Here is an 18,583-nt window from a genome sequence, read left to right as displayed (position 1 = left end):
AGTCTCCAATCTTTATACCACTTTTAAGCTTCAGTGGAGCGTTAGTGACATTTAGCTAGTACAGGTAACACAAGTTATCCTCCAACACAGTACACAATGCCAACTCATAAGTTAAAACAATCACACAACACGTCTCTGGTAATGTTAGTACATCCACTCCCTCTTTCGCACCTACGACACGAACAGAGACTGGCAAACTCATGCAGCAACAAAATTGTGCACTGATTTGTTACTGCATGCTCGTCTCTGCGTGTTCTAGAACATCATTCAAATGTTATGAGGCAGCTAACTGAGAAGTGTCTGAGTCGGCTATAGTGCTGTCGTTAGAGGGATTATCATGATCTACTATTGAGGGCTTAGAGCAGGGGTTCTTAACCTGGGGTTCATGGACCCCTTGGGGGTCCATGGTTGGGCTTCAGGGGGTCAGTGAAGGTCAGAATAATTGAGAACAATTTAGCGATATTGCGTGATGGTGTTTGGCATCATTAGCTGCCCCCCCCCCAAAAAAAAAAAAAAAAAAGATAGAAACTCGAAGAGTCTTGAATTCTGGTGTTCGTTGACACAAGCCTACCATCGCCTGGCAAAGCGAGCTATGGGTGCTCTGATTCCGTTTGCTACTACATACCTTTGTGAGCCAGGGTTTTCAGCGCTTGTTTCTATTAAAACGAAAAGTCGAAATCAATTGGATGTTAACGATGACATGCCTGTTGCCTTATCGAAGACCACTCCACAATCTCATCATCTTAATCAAGCCAAAGAACAACAACCCACTCACTGAAATTAACTTTTGATCAGAATTCAAGTTTGGTTTTGTTTAATTTGCACAAGTTGGATGTATTTCATTTTTTTCATCGAGAGGCCATTAGTTTTTCGTGAAAAAGAATGAGAAACATAATTCTTTGTAAAGACGGTTTTATACTTTGTGTATGTCATACGCTGAGTGATGTAGATTTCAATAAAATAGTCTATTCATTGCATCCAAAGTGCTGTGTTTGTGCTTATGTGCGTTTTTGTAGGGACGGGGTTCATAGCTTTCACCAGATTCTCGAAGTGGTCCGTGACTCAAGAAAGGTTAAGAACCACTGGCTTAGAGAATGTATCATTAGTTCTTGGTGAATTGACTTCTAAACTCCCAGGAAGTGGTGGATTTATTTCTTTACTCTTAGAGAATTGGGAGCATTCATCCATACTCTCAGGTGGTGGTGGGATTAGTGGAAACTGAATGACTGAGTTTATTTGGAAAAGCACAGGACGTGGATAATCCATGCTATATACTGGGAACCCATAAATATCAATACTACTAGAAGCTGGGATTAGGGCGATGTTGTATTCTGCCATGGTGGGTAAACCGAGAAGGGCATCTGCTGGATATCTGAGGTCATTTGTAACATGAAATGTGGTTGTAAAAGGTGTCAAAGATTTATCTAATTGTATCTTTATAACAACTTGTCCTTTGACCTTAAACTCTGAGCCATCCACACCGCATAAACGAATGTCAGGTGGTTCGAGGATTCCGACCTTTTTACCTGTTCTCCTAATGTTGTTTAAAGAGTTTTCGGATATCCATGAAAAACGAGGTTTGTATGTCTTCATTCCGTCCTAGAATGACCAAGCCTGAAGAAGTTACAGGCCCTACCTGGTGTAAGGGGAATTGATCTTCTGTTGTTATGTTACATTTTTCCGACACGGGCGCTCCCCTTCCCCAGACTGGCGGCTGTTTAGGAAACAACACTCCTCAGTAGTGTGAGTCGTACTGTTCTTGTGATATTTGCACTTAGGGCGACGAGATCGCGAGGGTGTACGTTGTCTACCCTGTGAGTGATATCTGTATTTACGGTCACAACTGGATTCTCGATGCCAAGTGTTACCACAGTGCCAGCACACGATCGAAGATAGTTTGCCCCGCCGCACACTGGACTGGTCACGACCGCAGGCTGGTGATCTGTAACGTGAAAGGGAACGGTTAGTGTTAAGTTTTCCTCTCGTAAGTGGTCGCTAATGTGAGCAATCCGATGAGGCAACTGAGGTGTGGAAAACTTGCGAGAATGAGGGGCAATTAGTGGCCTGACGAATGAGGTTTGATCCTGTTCGTTCCTTGATGGCCTTTGAGATGTTTTGAATTTTGTCTCCTGGGTTGAATCCTATCTCTAGGGCTATTTCTTTCTGGTTGGCGTCTAGCCAATTCATGAATCTCAGGTGACCCAGCAAATTTCCATAGTCGGTAAGTGAAATCATAAGGCGCATCTCAGAACTAGTGGCTGCCTCATACAATTTTGCATCTTTAGGTGGAACTTTCATATCCTCTACAATTTGGTTTAACAAAATTGTAAAGCCAATGAGAGATGCAGTATTTGAATGCTGAAAACAGAGTTGTATTAACTCATGATGCAATTCATCAAATGTTTTCAGTCCTCACAATGGCCTGAATGAATCGTGGCTCCTCTTGGTGACTTGCCCTGGTGTAACCGACCCATAAGATAAGAGACTTTGAGGGGTTCATTTGTGATTTGTCTATTACGAATGTCCGTTTCGACCTCTCTGAGGAAGTCGTAAACGAGCACTGCGTTATCTTCGCCGGTAAATTTAGGGCGGTTAGCATCGTCCAAATATATTGACTGTGGAGGGGGGGGGGGTTGATTAGCCATGGAGAGGAAGAGTGTGAGGCTGGGGAAGTATGGAAGTAACTGAAGCAGTTGGTTGAGAGGTAGTGAAGGTACTGGTAGTTATGTGTGGCTGAGTTGAGAGCTGAAGAGTTGTAGCAGAGATTGCGTGGGAAGTGGAGGGAGAAGGGGTTGAAGAAATTTCTAGAGAGTAATTTAAAGATGAAGGTGTGTCTGGATTTAATTTATCTGGAGACAAAAATCTGGGTTCTCTAGAGCAGTAGTAGTAGTGGTAGCGGTAGTAGTAGTAGTGGTGGTGGTAGTGAGAATGGTATGAGAGTATTCAGGTTTAGGAGTTGTCTGAGAAGATGATGAATATTTTTTATACGATTGACCACTACGAAGGTAAGTCACTGAATCGTCATTATTGGGATCTACCTGCTCACTTTCAATGTCTTGTCGCTGGCGAACGGGAGAAAGCTCTGTTTTTGCAAAGTATGACATGTAATGAAGTGAGAAAAATAAATAGCAATGAGAATGAAAATGTTTATGTACAGCTCCGGACAGATGAAACGGCTACACCCCATCCACCAGCGACTTGGTTTGGGTCTCAGTGGTTCTGGTAACAGTTGCAGGTGGAGGGAGGGGGGATGTGGGAGGGTGAGGAGGGGAGAAATGTGGGCGGAGTTATATAGGGGGTAGTGTGGGAGGGTGAAGAAGCAGCACAGTCTGGCTGGTGGGAGGGGGAGACGAATGGTTGGGTAGTGGAGACGAGAGTCTGCTGGAGGGTAAGACAGGTGAGTGTGATTAGATGAAAAGAAATTACAAAAAATGAATTATTATAATATCTGCTGCATATATTGCATTTTATCTACTAAATAAAAACACTGTCTATTATTCACCACCGTATTTGGGTATCCTACTCATTATTATTATCCTTTGGATATTAGGCAATAAATAAAGATATTGGACGGTCTTTCGGACCCGAACCAATTTTTTCATAACATTTTTCTTCAGCTATTTCCGTATTCCTATTATCCCTCGTGCTTGAAGTCCCCCTTTTTATCACTTTCTCCTACGCCCTACATTTTTTTTTAGGCATAAGGCAGTTTAACTTTCTCTTTAAATAACCATATTTGTCAGCAAATATTCCTTTCATTAATCTATTTAATTACCTGTTTTCTTTCAATATGCATTTGTCTAATAATGGGTGTTACACCTTAATTGGCGCCGCTATTTGACGTTTTGAATAAATTTGGTCTAAATTTACGCATATATTGCAGTCTCTCTCAAGTAGGCTGGCAACCTCACACATCCTCCCCCCTGCTTTCTCCTTCTCTCGCTACCCGTTCCCTCCTTTCCTTTTGTAGTACTGTTTATTCTTTCTCATATTTTTAACCTCATTCCTTCTTACAAACTTTTAGTGCCATAGGAATTTCTCCCTTATCACCTACAGTCCTACTACATGAAAGTGGAAAAAACTGCCATCGGAAAAGAATAACTGGAAATTTATGGCGAAGGTTACGATAATAGTTATTTAGAATGAAAGTGTTGGCAGATACGCATTCTTGACGTGATTATCGCAGCCACAGCATTTCGCCTTCATAAAACAGAAGGACTATAGGTTTCATGCATTACCTCCTTACGTCCAGCATTACTGTGCAGAACGCCATGTATAACACATTAAGGACCACAAGGACAGTACTGGTAGTCATCGTGATTCTCATGAATCTCTCCATAGGCTATTGAAAACATTGCTTTATGCTCAACTTCAGAATTATGTTCTCATCATGGCAATGATAGGCAAAGATAATAAAAACAATATATACAACCAAATTATCATTTATTATACAACAAAGCTCAAACTGCCTCCGTGCTACCTGAAAAAAATTAAATCTTGTTGTGACGGAAGGGTATTTGTAAAGCGAACTAATTTATACCACAGACTGTATCAGAAGTGTTTCTACTTCGTAAATTGAAGCTCGATGAATACTCTAGACTGTATGCCAGGAAGCAGGTGACCTTGGTGTTTCTTATGAGGGATCCGGTTCGTGGCATAGTATGGAGGATGCATAGAGCTCAAATTTATCAAACAGATAGTATCCTCGTAACTGGCCACCTCTTCACCCACTTCCTGAAACACAGACATGGAGTACCGGGGTGAGAATAACGCCATAATGACTAATACACTACAAACACATGGATATTTATACATCAACGAGAAACGACTGTGGTTCACTTGTATTTTCTATGGACTGCAATAAACACCGTTACTCAGGGCAGACCACCAGTTCCATGTTTTGTCAGTATATGCTGAGATGAATGATTCTAACCGAATCAGGTAGATCCTCTCCGTCAACTGAGACAGTGGCATACTGACATGTGAATTAATTGTCATGTCTGGTTATTCTTTAGAAACAGTAAAAAAAAAAAATGACTTTTTGTTTACCTATAGAAACAAATAAAATAGTTAGAGGACAAACTTGTGCCACGTGACACTATGCGAAGTCGTTAGGTTTCCTGCCATGAACAGAGGTGTTAACAGAGGTATCAGCCACCCCGGGGCATCAGTCACACCGATTCAGAATGGAGGCAATAACGGCGACATGCAGATCTATAAAAATTATTGTCAATAAACGGGGTCTCGAATTATTACTGTCCATTAAATTTACTTCAGGTAGAGAAAATTTTCCTTTCATCTCGTTCCCTTGCGACAATTGTCACCGTCGTCATCCCTGTTATTCCCTTAAGCGCTACGACATGGCATCATCCATATATATATATATATATATATATATATATATATATATATATATATATATATATATATGATCAGGTATTTAATTTTTTTCAGGTAGCTTTGGAGGCAGTTTGAGCTTTGTTGTATAATAAATGATAATTTGGTTGTATATATTGTTTTTATTATCTTTGCCTATCATTGCCATGATGAGAACATAATTCTGAAGTTGAGCATAAAGCACTGTTTTGAATAGCCTATGGAGAGATTCATGAGAATCACGATGACTACCAGTACTGTCCTTGTGGTCCTTAATGTGTTATACATGGCGTTCTGCACAGTAATGCTGGACGTAAGGAGGTAATGCATGAAACCTATAGTCCTTCTGTTTTATGAAGGCTAAATGCTGTGGCTGCGATAATCACGTCAAGAATGCGTATCTGCCAACACTTTCATTCTAAATAACTAATATCGTAACCTTCGCCATAAATTTCCAGTTATTCTTTTCCCGATGGCAGTTTTTTCCACTTCCATGTAGTAGGACTGTAGGTGATAAGGGAGAAATTCCTATGGCACTAAAAGTTTGTAAGAAGGAATGAGGTTAAAAATATGAGAAAGAATAAACAGTACTACAAAAGGAAAGGAGGGAACGGGTAGCGAGAGAAGGAGAAAGCAGGGGGGAGGATGTGTGAGGTTGCCAGCCTACTTGAGAGAGACTGCAATATATGCGTAAATTTAGACCAAATTTTTTCAAAACGTCAAATAGCGGCGCCAATTAAGGTGTAACACCCATTATTAGACAAATGCATATTGAAAGAAAACAGGTAATTAAATAGATTAATGAAAGGAATATTTGTTGACAAATATGGTTATTTAAAGAGAAAGTTAAACTGCCTTATGCCTAAAAAAAAATGTAGGGCGTAGAGAAAGTGATAAAAAAGGGGGACTTCAAGCACGAGGATAATAGGAATACGGAAATAGCTGAAGAAAAAAGTTATGAAAAAATTGGTTCGGGTCCGAAAGACTGTCCAATATCTTTATTTATTGCCTAATATCCAAAGGATAATAATAATGAGTAGGATACCCAAATACGGTGGTGAATAATAGACAGTGTTTTTATTTAGTAGATAAAATGCAATATATGCAGCAGATATTATAATAATTCATTTTTTGTAATTTCTTTTCATCTAATCACACTCACCTGTCTTACCCTCCAGCAGACTCTCGTCTCCACTACCCAATCATTCGTCTCCCCCTCCCACCAGCCAGACTGTGCTGCTCCTTCACCCTCCCACACTACCCCCTATATCACTCCGCCCACATTTCTCCCCTGCTCACCCTCCCACTTCCCCCCTCCCTCCACCTGCAACTGTTACCAGAACCACTGAGACCCAAACCAAGTCGCTGGTGGATGGGGTGTAGCCGTTTCATCTGTCCGGAGCTGTACAATGTGAGAATGAGGGTGTATGAAATAGTTACAATGGTAATGAGAGTGAATATACACAATGGAGGCAAAAGGAAAAATGAATCGGGTGAAGAAAAATGAGGTGAGAGGTGAGCGTGGTGGGTGGAGTGGCTGAGAAGTAAGACAGAGAATGCACGATAGTGAATAAAAGACAGATGAATGGTGATATGAGAGACAATCTGTATAGAAAATCCGTAGAATAATCTCTATAGAAAGGCAAGGAATGGGTTAATTAGAATAAACTATATATTGCCATATACTGAATACCGAAGGTTTGAGAATGAAGTGAAGTCTTGCTTGGTGGAGGAGAAGTTCAGACGTTACTTGAATGAAGAATCCCTCCCTGGCTGCGGAGGTTACGGTGGGGGATGATGACGTCACATGCGCAGGCGACGAATGGAATGCCAGCTAGAGGGTCAGATGATCACCAGCGAGATGTTGATTGGAGAGTGCTGGCGATGACGTACAGACACATACCCTAGGCAAGGAGGTGGAGGGCCGCGGTTGCCAGAGTGCGGGTGGGGCCGGTTTTGATTGCTCAGCAATTTGGACGTCCCCTTCACCCTTTCCACCATCCTGGGTGATGGGGACATTGTTATGACTGATAAATTGATGGCTTTCTTGAGAAAGACCGGACTGATCAGAGTGATGTGACTTTTTTACTGCGTGGTTATGGTTTTTATCAACGGTAAATATGTATATATTGTAATATTAATTAGGGTTGACAGTTGACATATTTTAAATAGTTCCTCCTCCCACTGATCTATTTCTAATATAAATGTCCCCTACATTAAGCCAAGTTCCTCGCCTGACAGTCACCAGCTGATGAGTGCAAGTGTGGAATATAGGAAGGTATTGGGCACTTGCAGTCAATGGTGGTCTGCTGGGCGAGGTTCTTCACTTTTTGTATAAATTATGTACATACATTATCCCATCTTGCTTAAGTTATTCTAATTAGGGCCGACAGCTGACGTATATGGAAATGTTCCTGACTCGTCTGGTTCCCTTTCATATATTGATGTCCCCTATATTAGGTTGTGCCTCGACTGACAGTCACCAGGTGATGAGTGCAGGTATGTAATGTAGAAAGGCATTACATATCTGCAGTCGATGGTGTTCTTTTGGTCGAGGCTTTTTTACCATTAGTGTAGGTCTAGTTATTTGTCTCTTAGGACTTAGTATAGGTTAGCGATTTGTCTGTTAGGTGATTAGTTTTAGGGTCTTTATATTAGGGATTTATGTTTGTAAGTAATATAAGGTTAAAAATATAAAAAATTACCAAAAAACAATAAAAAAAATAAAAAATAATAAAATAAAAATTATTATATACATATGTATGTGTGCATGAAAGTGTGTATGTTCATATGCATGGATGTGTGTATGTATGTATGTATGTATATATATTTATGTTCGTAAAAATATGTATATATATATGTCAATGTATATACATGTATATATTTTTGCCTTAATGACCAGGGGCTCCGGCCTCAATGGTCGATAGGCAAAAAAAAAAAAAAAAAAAGGAAGGTGGAGTTGAGAGGGAGCGGTTGGGGTGTGGTGGGGTGTGTTGGGGTGGTAATTTTATAATTATCTAAAACAGGAGGAGCGAAAGAACAGGCACTTGATAGTTCCTTACTGGTTGTTAGTTGTATAGCAGCTGTTCAGAACCGATGTGGCCAGCAGGTTGGTTTTGGTATAAACTTCAGGGAAGTACGGTAGGAAGTTTTCACCAAGGAAGACGTAGGTGACCCAAACACAAATCACGCGAAAGGCAGGCGTGCGGCAGGGGTGGTGAAGGAACAAGCAACTGTAGTAATGAGTCCGGTTTTGGCACTGAAATCGCCGTAGAGGCGAGATGAAGGAGATCCGGCACACCGCTGCTACCAAATTGTTTCATTGCCCCCTCGTTCCCCACTCAGGTTAATTCCAAAGATCTAAGGCAACGTAAAGTATAATGGAGGTTTATTTGAGAGAGGACTGCTATAGATGTGTTCTAAATGCTCGCTAACCCCGACTGACTCTCAGTGAGCAGCGGGCGTGGGAACCTTAGCTTAACTCAGCAGTTTAAAGGAATTTGCTGAATAACACAAACTGTATTGGTTACATATACATATATAGGTTTAGGTGTTGTGAAGTATGGTTATATGAGTACAATAATATAATATGGTTACATGTGATTCCAGTTGGATTCACCTTTCTACCTATCTATCTATATACCTAGGCTGCTTCCAACAAAGAAAGAGGGGTAGCCGAGATAGGACGACACTCTCCCAATTTACTCATCCACACACACACATTTATTTGTATCTTAGCCTCAATGGGAGAAGGGACAGATCCTACCGCATGAGGGTCAACTGCGCAATGCAATCAGCTACATCCACTGCAGGGCCCGACAACGGAGTTGGTTTCCCCGTGCCACATCATAATGGACCTATCCTCTTACCCACACCTGACCTGATCAGCTGATCAGACCAAATGTGGGAGAATATCCCCTCAGGGCTGCGTCACCATTAATTCATTCACAGTTTTTCTCCAATCATTCCTATCACGCACAGCCACTCTTCCTTGTTCTACAGACATCCCTCTTACATCTAACGCAATCCATCCATCCTATTTGTGGTCTTGTTCTCAGCCTTACACCTCTCACATCCGATCCAGTTATCTTTTCACCAACTGCTCTTCATCCATTATCTCGATATGCCCGAACCATCGCAACACTCTTTGCTCAACTCAGTCACCCATCTACCGCATAATTTCAGTTCTCCATCGCACTTTATCATTTCTCACTCGATCCATACGTGTCAATCCACACATACTTCTCAGACACTTCATCTCCATTACATTCAAACTTTTCCTCTCTGTTACACCCATACTCCATGTTTCAGCCCCAGATAATACAGTCAGTACCACTACACCTTCATACAGCCTTCTCTTTACATCCATTCTAAGCAAACGACATCTAAACGTTTTTTTTTTTTATTCCTCCCAGCACATTCCTACTTCATTCATTCTAAACTTCATTTCTACATCTATTCTTCTCTCCAACATCTGACCATAAATACTGTACTTAAAACACTATTCCTCAAGCAACCCACCATTCAAAACTGCATTCATCCTCCTACCATCTGCCAACCTCTTACACTTCATCACTTTACTCTTTTTCTCATTTACTCTCAATCTCCTCCTTTCACCCACCCATCCCAACTCCTGTCCCAACTGTCTCAATCTCTCCTCCGAATCAGCCACCAGTGCAGTATCATCCTCAAATAGCAGCTGATTCAGATTCAACTCTCTACCATCAGCATTCAACAGAATCAAACCTCCACCTAACACTCTCGCATTCACCTCCCTTACAACACCATCCATATAAATATAACAACAACAAAGGCAGCATCACACATCCCTGCTGCAGCCCAACTTTCACGGGAAACGAGTCCCCTAACAGTATTTCCAACTCTTACACACGCTCTACTATTTACAGTGCATAGAAACTTATTACTCGTTTTAACAACCTACTATCAAGTCTTTACAGCCTCAAAACACCACACAAAGCCACTCTGTCAATTCTATTATGCGCCTTCTATAAGTATGTGAACGCCCAAAACACATCCATATCTTTTGCCAATATTTTTCCCACACCGGCCTCACAGCAAACACCTGATCCACGCATTCTCTCCCTTTCCTAAAGCCACACTGCTCATCATCAGTCACTCCCACTGTGCCCTCTCTAAATTAACTCTCAACCTTACACCTCCCTACAACACTCAACAACTCCCCTAAAGCTAGTACAGTCATACTTGTCACCCTTACCTTTTATACAACGGAACCACATAAGCAGTTGCCCAATAAATCGGCACCATACCCTTCACAAAACACACATTCAGCAGTCTTACTAACCTCTGAACAATAGTCGCTCCACCACCTTTCAGGCATTCCACAGGACACCCATCAATACCTGCAGCTTTCCCAGCTTTCATCTTCTTTACTGCCTCCTGCACTTCCTAAATCGTGATCAAAGAATTATTCAACTCTCCTAACACATTTATTCTTTGCACTCTTCTATCTGCCACAATCTCAGCCTCCATTTCCTCCTCTGCATTTAACAGTCTTTCAAAATAATCCACTCATCTCTTCATTACTCCATCCATCTCAATTAACATCCTTCCATCCTCTGCTTTTACTCGCCCCTTCTTCCCTGACTCTCCCTTTCGCACCCTTTTCATTTCCTTCCAAAACATTTTCTTATCTGTTGAAAATTTTCAGTCATCAACCTACCTCACCTCTCATCTCCTGCCACCTTAGCATCACGCACAGCCTTTCTCGCCCTATTCCTCATTTCCTTATACTTCTCATGTGGCACTTCATCCTTCCTCTGCAGCCACACTTCAAATGCACGTCCCTTTTCAGCCACAGCCATACTTACTTCCTTGCACCACCATTCACTTCCCTTTCATACACCACCACCCACTCGTCTCACACCACACACCTCTTCCTCATGCCTCACCACAACACTCTTAAACAATTGCCTTTCCTCCTTCACACTGCCATTTTCCTGATCTTTCACGGTGTTCTACTCATCTTTCAACTTCTGTTACTCTATCATTTTCTCTTTTTTATCCAACTCACTCACTTTCAAAGCCTCCCTGCCATACCTAACTCTCCCTGGTCTTACCCACCTCATACCTACTCTCAACTTTCCCTCCACCAGGTAATGGTCATACATACCTCCACCCTCCCCTCGCATAACTCTCACATTGAACAATCTTCCTCTAACATTCCTGGACACAACCATATACTCCATCAGTGCTCAATCAACAACCTTTCCACCCTCGTGTCTCACCCATTTATACTTATATCTTTCATCTCAAACAAGGTATTTCCAATTACCATTTCTCGCTCAGCACACATCCCTACCATTCGTTCTCCATTTTCATTTTTTCCAGCCACTCAATGCATACCAACTACACCTTCAACTGCTACATTTCCCACTCTAGCATTCAGATCCCCCATCATTACCACATTCACATTTGCTCCAAAACTCTGCAGACACTCATCAACATCATTCCAGAAAGACTCTCTCTCTTTTGCATCCCTTTCACTAGCAGTCCCATATGCATTCACATATACAACTCACGTTCAAATTTCGCTTTCACCTACATCAGTCTCGATGACATCTCCTTCCATTCAGTCACACACTGCTGCACTTCCGGGTTCACTAACAAGGACACACCTTCTGTTGCCCTTCCCCTTTCAATACCTGACATCCTTCCATTCACAGTTCCGAACTTAGACTCACTTTTCCCCATTCATCTTTGTTTCACTCAAAGCTAACACATACAGCTTTTATCTCACAAACATTCGCCCAATCTCCTCCTTTTTAGCCTCAAGCGTACTACATCCGCACGCATTCATAGACCCAATCTTCAGGGTATGGGGATAACTAAACCCCCCCATCCCTTTCGATGCACTCTCTCACTGTAGGAACTAGAAAAACAGAGGAGGGGGTCCCTAGTCCCCTCATCCCGCCTTTTAGTTGCCTTTTACGATACGCAGGGAATAGGGTGACAATTCCTCCTAACACAACCTGGCTGCAGAGTGGTGGTACCACCCCATAGTGTGGCCATATTATTCCCCTCCCCCCGCCACAAGGGGGATATAAAAATGTTTCTTGTGGTCTTCATCTGACCTCCATTTGCATTGTATGTGTATGTGTAAATATGAGAGTTAGTGACTATACGTCAGCCAACCATGTTCAGTACATTGTGAGGTATACCTGAAACAATGTTTTACCAACATGCAACGCGTAGGGTATAAATATTTATTTATTTATTTTTTCAAGATTGGAAGATTGCACATAATCGTGGCCTAACGGTAGAACACCTGGCCGCGATGGTGAACCAAGTCACCATTGACTTATCTGAAGGTCCTGTTAGTGAGGAATATGATGTTGGTGGTAGCCAGATAACGGGGGAGACACCAGCCATGCTCAGTGCCACTCATCCCTCTGGCAGTGGTGCACCTGCCCCTGCCCCCTCATCCATTTACGTCCGGCCTGGCCGGCTCCTGCTAGACTTACTACTGTTGCCTCACCACCTCTGCCACCCCTAAATGAGCCTCTGATGATAACTAGTGTCGACAGTACAAGCGACTCATTACTGTCACCTCTCAAAATGACCCCTAGCAGTCTGTGGGGCAAAAAAAGTCTGTGGGACTCTAGTAAATGCTATGTAAATTAGTTTTGATGCTTCTACAACTAATATGTATGTATATATTGGAACAATTATATATCCATTTTTGTGGTAATACACATGCTTCTTTGAAAATGTCCAATATCAAAGGTCAATATTTGGTCATTTTCATTTGTGCCACGTACCTCCTTTTTTCTGTCCAGGGATGAGTCATCGTTTCTCGTGAAGACCAACGCTCCAAGATGCAGTACACCCGGTAATATTGTTTATATTTTATAAGTTTCCTATATATAAGTATATTTCCACATCCATTTATATTTACCAGTTTATTTTTGTTTTTTACATGTGAACTGAATGAAAGGAAGGCAATGATTGATTATGTGTGTGAGGATGAAGGGATGCGAAGATGTGTAATGGATGCAAGAGCTTATAGAGGTTGGGGGAGTGGACTTTCTGACCACTACTTGGTGGTGGCCAGAATTAGGATCCAAGTAAGATGGAGAAATAGAAGAAGGGAAAGGCGAGAGGAAGGAGTAGTTGCAAGGAGAGTGGAAAGGTTACAAGAGGATGAGAAAAAGGCAGAGTATAAGAGAGAAGTGGAGGAACGATTGGGCAAATATGAATTGGAGAAGATGGAGGATGTGGAAGGTGTGTGCAGGATATTTACAGAAGAAATTTGTGCAGCATGTGATGTGGTGTGTGGGAGGAAGAGAAAACGGAGGGGGGTGCAAGGAACAGCGTGGTGGACTGAAGAGGTGAGACAGGCTGTGGCACAAAAGAAGAAAGCATGCAATGAATGGATGAGAAATAGGGGTGTGGAAGAAGTTGAGAGGCGGAAGAGAGAGTTATATGTAGAAAGAAAGAGAGAGGTGAAAAGATTAGTAAGAGAGAGTAAGAAGAGAGTGGATGAGGAATTTGGAAGGAATTTGAGTGTAAAGTGGAGGGACTGTAAGAAAATGTTCTGGAAAGAGGTGAAGAGAGTAAGTCAGGGTGGAAGTGAGGTTAGCAGGGGATTGAAAGATAAAAATGGTAGATTACTAGTGGAGAAGGGAGGAAAAGTGAGCAGATGGAGAGAACACTTTAACCCGCCCCATCCCCTCGACGTATGGGTACTTTGCAACGATTTGCATTTGCCAGTCCCGGCGACGTACTGGTACGTCGAGCAATTGCAAAGTGCATAATTTCGACAATTTTCAAATTTTGCGCTTCATTTGCAGTACGTATCCTCGCATGACCTTCCCCTACCTGCCACCAGGCGGGGACACTCGGCGACCCTGCGCAACCCGCGCTAGCCCGCCACTCGTCCACTCATCTGGTAGCAATGGTCCTGCTCAGACATGGCTAAGAGAGGTCTCTCAGAGAGCGAAATTCAAGCCGCCCTGGACGCCTTTACAGGCAACAGTGATTCCCCACTGGACGACGAGGTTGTGGATAAAGATTATGTGCAGTCAGAGGAGGAAGAAACCACCAGCAGTGACGAGGAAGTTCCGTCTCCCAGGAAGCGGCAGTACATGACTTACCGTGCTGCTAGAGAGGGGCAGCAGGCCAAAGAGCCACATGCAACATCCTATGCCTACCCCCAACGTGATTTGGAACCAGAATTCGATGACGAGGACGAGGACGATGACGATGACAGAGCCGTGGGACGTGCTGCCACGTGGTATGGACGTGAGGTCATCACTCATCGTGGCCCAGAGCGCACACCACGTCGGACGAGCAGGTATGGGCCTAGCATTTTGTTTGGGGAGTTAGGAAGTGCTGTGGAGGGAGTGGGGAGTGAAAGGGAAAGTACAGGGAGGATTAGGGAAAGTGAGAGTGACGTGAGTGAGTCATTGCTCTACCTGTGTAGTGTGAGGCGGCGTAGTGTATCACGTGGGAGAGTGCGGGTGCGTTCAGTATCATGTGGGGTTGTGAGGGAGGGGGAAGGTGGGGAGGAACCACTCCCCAGCACGTCTTCTGCTTCCCAATATTCCCCTACTTCATCCCCACAGCCCCCTAAAGTTCCTCAAGGCCGTAAGGGTAAGGGAAAGGGAAAGGGTAAAGACAGAGGGAAGAGGAGTGACAGTGGAGAAGCCCTCCGCACTCCTGCTCCCCCACCTCCCCAACCAGGATCTCCTCCCCACCCAGACAAAGGCGGTGATGGGGATGATGGGGACGAGAGATTTGTGGCGTGGAATTGGGAGGATGGGAGTGATTTTTCTCCCCTCATTCACCCCTTCACTGAGCAGGGGCGCTCTGGCTGCATTGCTCCAGGAATTCACCGTAATTCCAACAGGTTGGACCCAGCGCCTAGAGAGTGAAAGATTGGGAACAAGGAGTAGGCATTCTATCATAAATGATTACCCTGTCTCCCTTTCAGAAATGTTCTTATTTTTTGCCCTGGTCCTTTTGATGGGTATTATAAGAAAGAATAGAATTCCTGCTTACTGGACTAGGGACCCTGTTATGTTTACCCCAATATTTGGTCAAGTGATGAGCCGTAATCGGTTTCAACAAATTCTAAGTCGCCTCCATTTCTATGATGCTCATGATCCTGCAAATGTGAACAACACTGATAAAATGAGGCGAATTAGGTTGGTCTTTGATCACCTGAGGCAAACCTTTCATTCCTCATTCTATCCCTATAGAGACCTCGTCATAGACAAGAGTCTCGTGTTGTGGAGAGGCAATACTTCATTTAGGCAGTATATACCCAGCAAAAGGCACCGTTTTGGGTTCAAGATCTTTGTTATGTGCGACTGTTGGACTGGATACATGCAAGACATAGTCTTGTACACCGGTGCACAGACAGACATAATAGAAGATCGAAGTATTGGACTGTCGGGAGCAGTGGTAAAGACGATGATAGAAGACTACCTTCATCGTGGTCTCGTCCTCTACCTGGACAATTGGTACACTAGCCCTCTTCTCGCTCGTTATCTTCACACACATGAAACTGGAGTCTGTGGAACCGTGAAGGTGAACCGGCATCACATGGCCAAGGTAGGGCGGCAACTTGCAAGGAATGAGGTTGTCTTCTTCAAAGCCAACAACATCCTTGCAACTGTGTGGTATCACAATAGAGAGGTAAACCTATTGTCAACGGTTCACCGCCCCTTGATGCACCGTACTGATTCAGTTGATTACCGTAGCGAGAACAGGCGTCATATTTGGAAACCTGAGTGTGTCATGGACTATAATATAAACATGCGCCTCGTGGACCAGTCAGACTCCATGATATCGACGGTAGAGTGTGCCAGGACCACGATGAAGTGGTATAAGAAACTGTTCTTTCACTTGCTAGACATCACTGCTCTGAATTGCCACCACCTTCACGCCATGACAACAGGAGTTCAGGAAACCTTTGAAGGGTTTGTGAGGGAGCTCACAAGAGAGATGTTTGCACGGTATGCTGTAGAAAGGCCACAACATCGCACCCGCACTCCCCCTATTGCACAAACTCCCCTGAGAATATCCGGCCGCCATTTCCCCACCCCTATCCCTCCCCAGCCAAATAGATCTAGGCCCCAACGCAGGTGTCACGTGTGTAGCAATTCCCGGGTGAGACCCACGACACAGAGGAAGGACACTCGCTATGAGTGCGTGGAGTTTGACGTGGGTCTCTGTATTCACCCATGTTTCAGTGAATATCACACGTTGATGCAATTCTGATATGGTGTGAATGCGACAGGACGCTGAAACTATGAAGTAAATGCTACAGACAGACGCTCAGTGAAATTAGCAGTCATGTTGATCTCCATTAGTATAAAGTGCATACGGGTATAACATAAGTGCAAAAATTGTATGTAAGTGTATAAATATGCTGTAAGTGGAAACATACATAGCGAGGGTTTTATGATGCGATATTCTGTCTCTCAGTGCAATAAATACAGCCCGTAATTATATAATTATTATTATTGGAAATGCTTACGGGTATAATATAAGTTCAAATTATTGTAAGTGCTGAAATATATTCTAAGTCAAATATTCATAGCATGTGTATAAAGATGCGATATCCTGACGCTCAGTTGAATGAATAAGGCACGTAATAGTGAAAATAGAAGTCAACAAGTGGTAAAGTATGTAATATATGTGAAGAATTAGTATATAAGTGTGTGAGTATTATGTTGGTGGAAACATTCATTGCGAGGGTATTTTCATGCGATATTCTCACGCTCACTTGAATAAATAATGCCAGAAAGCATGTACAGTGCAGTATAGAGGTGTAAACGTGTGTAATATAAGTGGGAAATTATGATTGGAGTGAATAAATAAAGTAGAAGATGAAACACGAGTGTTTGAGATCGTGGTTGCTACGTGAATATGCGCTAGCATATCGCTAAATGCCCTCGTAATGAATGAAAATAATTGAAAACATTTACAGTGGTGAAGGAAAGGTTCTATGTAAAGGGAAAAATAATAGGAAAGTGATACTCGTAAAACAATTGGGTTTGTTGAAATACGAGTCATAGCGAGTGCGCTTACTAAGCTGATGTGCGCTAGACCTGTGCTGCATGTCATCATAATGAATGAAAACATCTGAAAACACTTACAAACATTTGTAATTGGTAAAATGTCATTGAAACAGAAGTATACAAGTAGAAAAAATGATATGTTGACTGATACAAGAAACTTAGCATATGGCATGTTACGACTCGGACCTAACTCGCTATGCTCGCGCGATGCTACAATGCTTATTTTTCATATATTTGTGTCTGAAATCCATTATATTGTTACTGCTATTGTTTATTAGTTCAAATTCAATAAATATAGAGGTGTTGTGTGTTGTTTCTCCCAGTATTCCTTACCGTAGAAAACATGAGCGCCTGGCATGTCCATAATAGAATACGATACCTGGCGCGGGGGACCTCACCTGTTCTGACTACTTATAGACCACGGTAAGCCCTTTCTTGGTGATTTTCCTTCGTTTCTCAACGTAAGCGGAAGTTTGAGCCAAAAAAATTTTTTTCCAAAAAGGCTCGGGACTGGAGGATTTCGGAGGGGCGGAAAACCTCGGGACGTGACGGGTTAAGGAAATGTTGAACATAGAGGATGGAAGTAATGCGAGTATAAGTGGCTGGGGAATGGCTGGGAGAAGGAGGGAGGTGAGAAGACAGGAAGAAATCAGTAGGAGAGAAGTTGTGGAAGCAATGAAGAAAGTTAAATTGGGGAAAGCCCCAGGAATTGATGGAGTGTGTGGTGAAATGCTGAAGCATGGGGGAGAGATAGTAGTAGAATGGATGTGGAAGATGTGTAGATTGTCCTGGGAGGAAGGTAGAGTCCCGGAGGATTGGAAGTCAGGTATAATTATTCCCTTGTACAAAGGAAAAGGGGAAAAAAGTGTGTGGTAATCATAGGGGCATTTCTCTTCTTATTATAATAGGAAAAGTGTATGGTAGGATACATATTGACAGAGTTTGAGAAAGAACAAAGGAATTAGTTGGAGAAGAACAGGGAGGATTTAGGAAGGGAAGTGGTTGTGTAGATCAAATATTTATTCTTAGATCTATAGTGAAAAAGTTTCTAGAGAAGGGAAAGAAATTGTATGCAGTTTTCATGGATTTGGAGAAAGCATATAACAGGGTGGACAGACAAGGATTGTGGAAAGTATTAA

Source organism: Coenobita brevimanus, chromosome 56 (assembly GCF_032717465.1).
Source record: "Coenobita brevimanus isolate Jiangsu-jjx chromosome 56, ASM3271746v2, whole genome shotgun sequence".
Classification (NCBI taxonomy): Eukaryota; Metazoa; Arthropoda; class Malacostraca; order Decapoda; family Coenobitidae; genus Coenobita; species Coenobita brevimanus.
Note: the sequence above shows the minus strand (reverse complement) of the source record.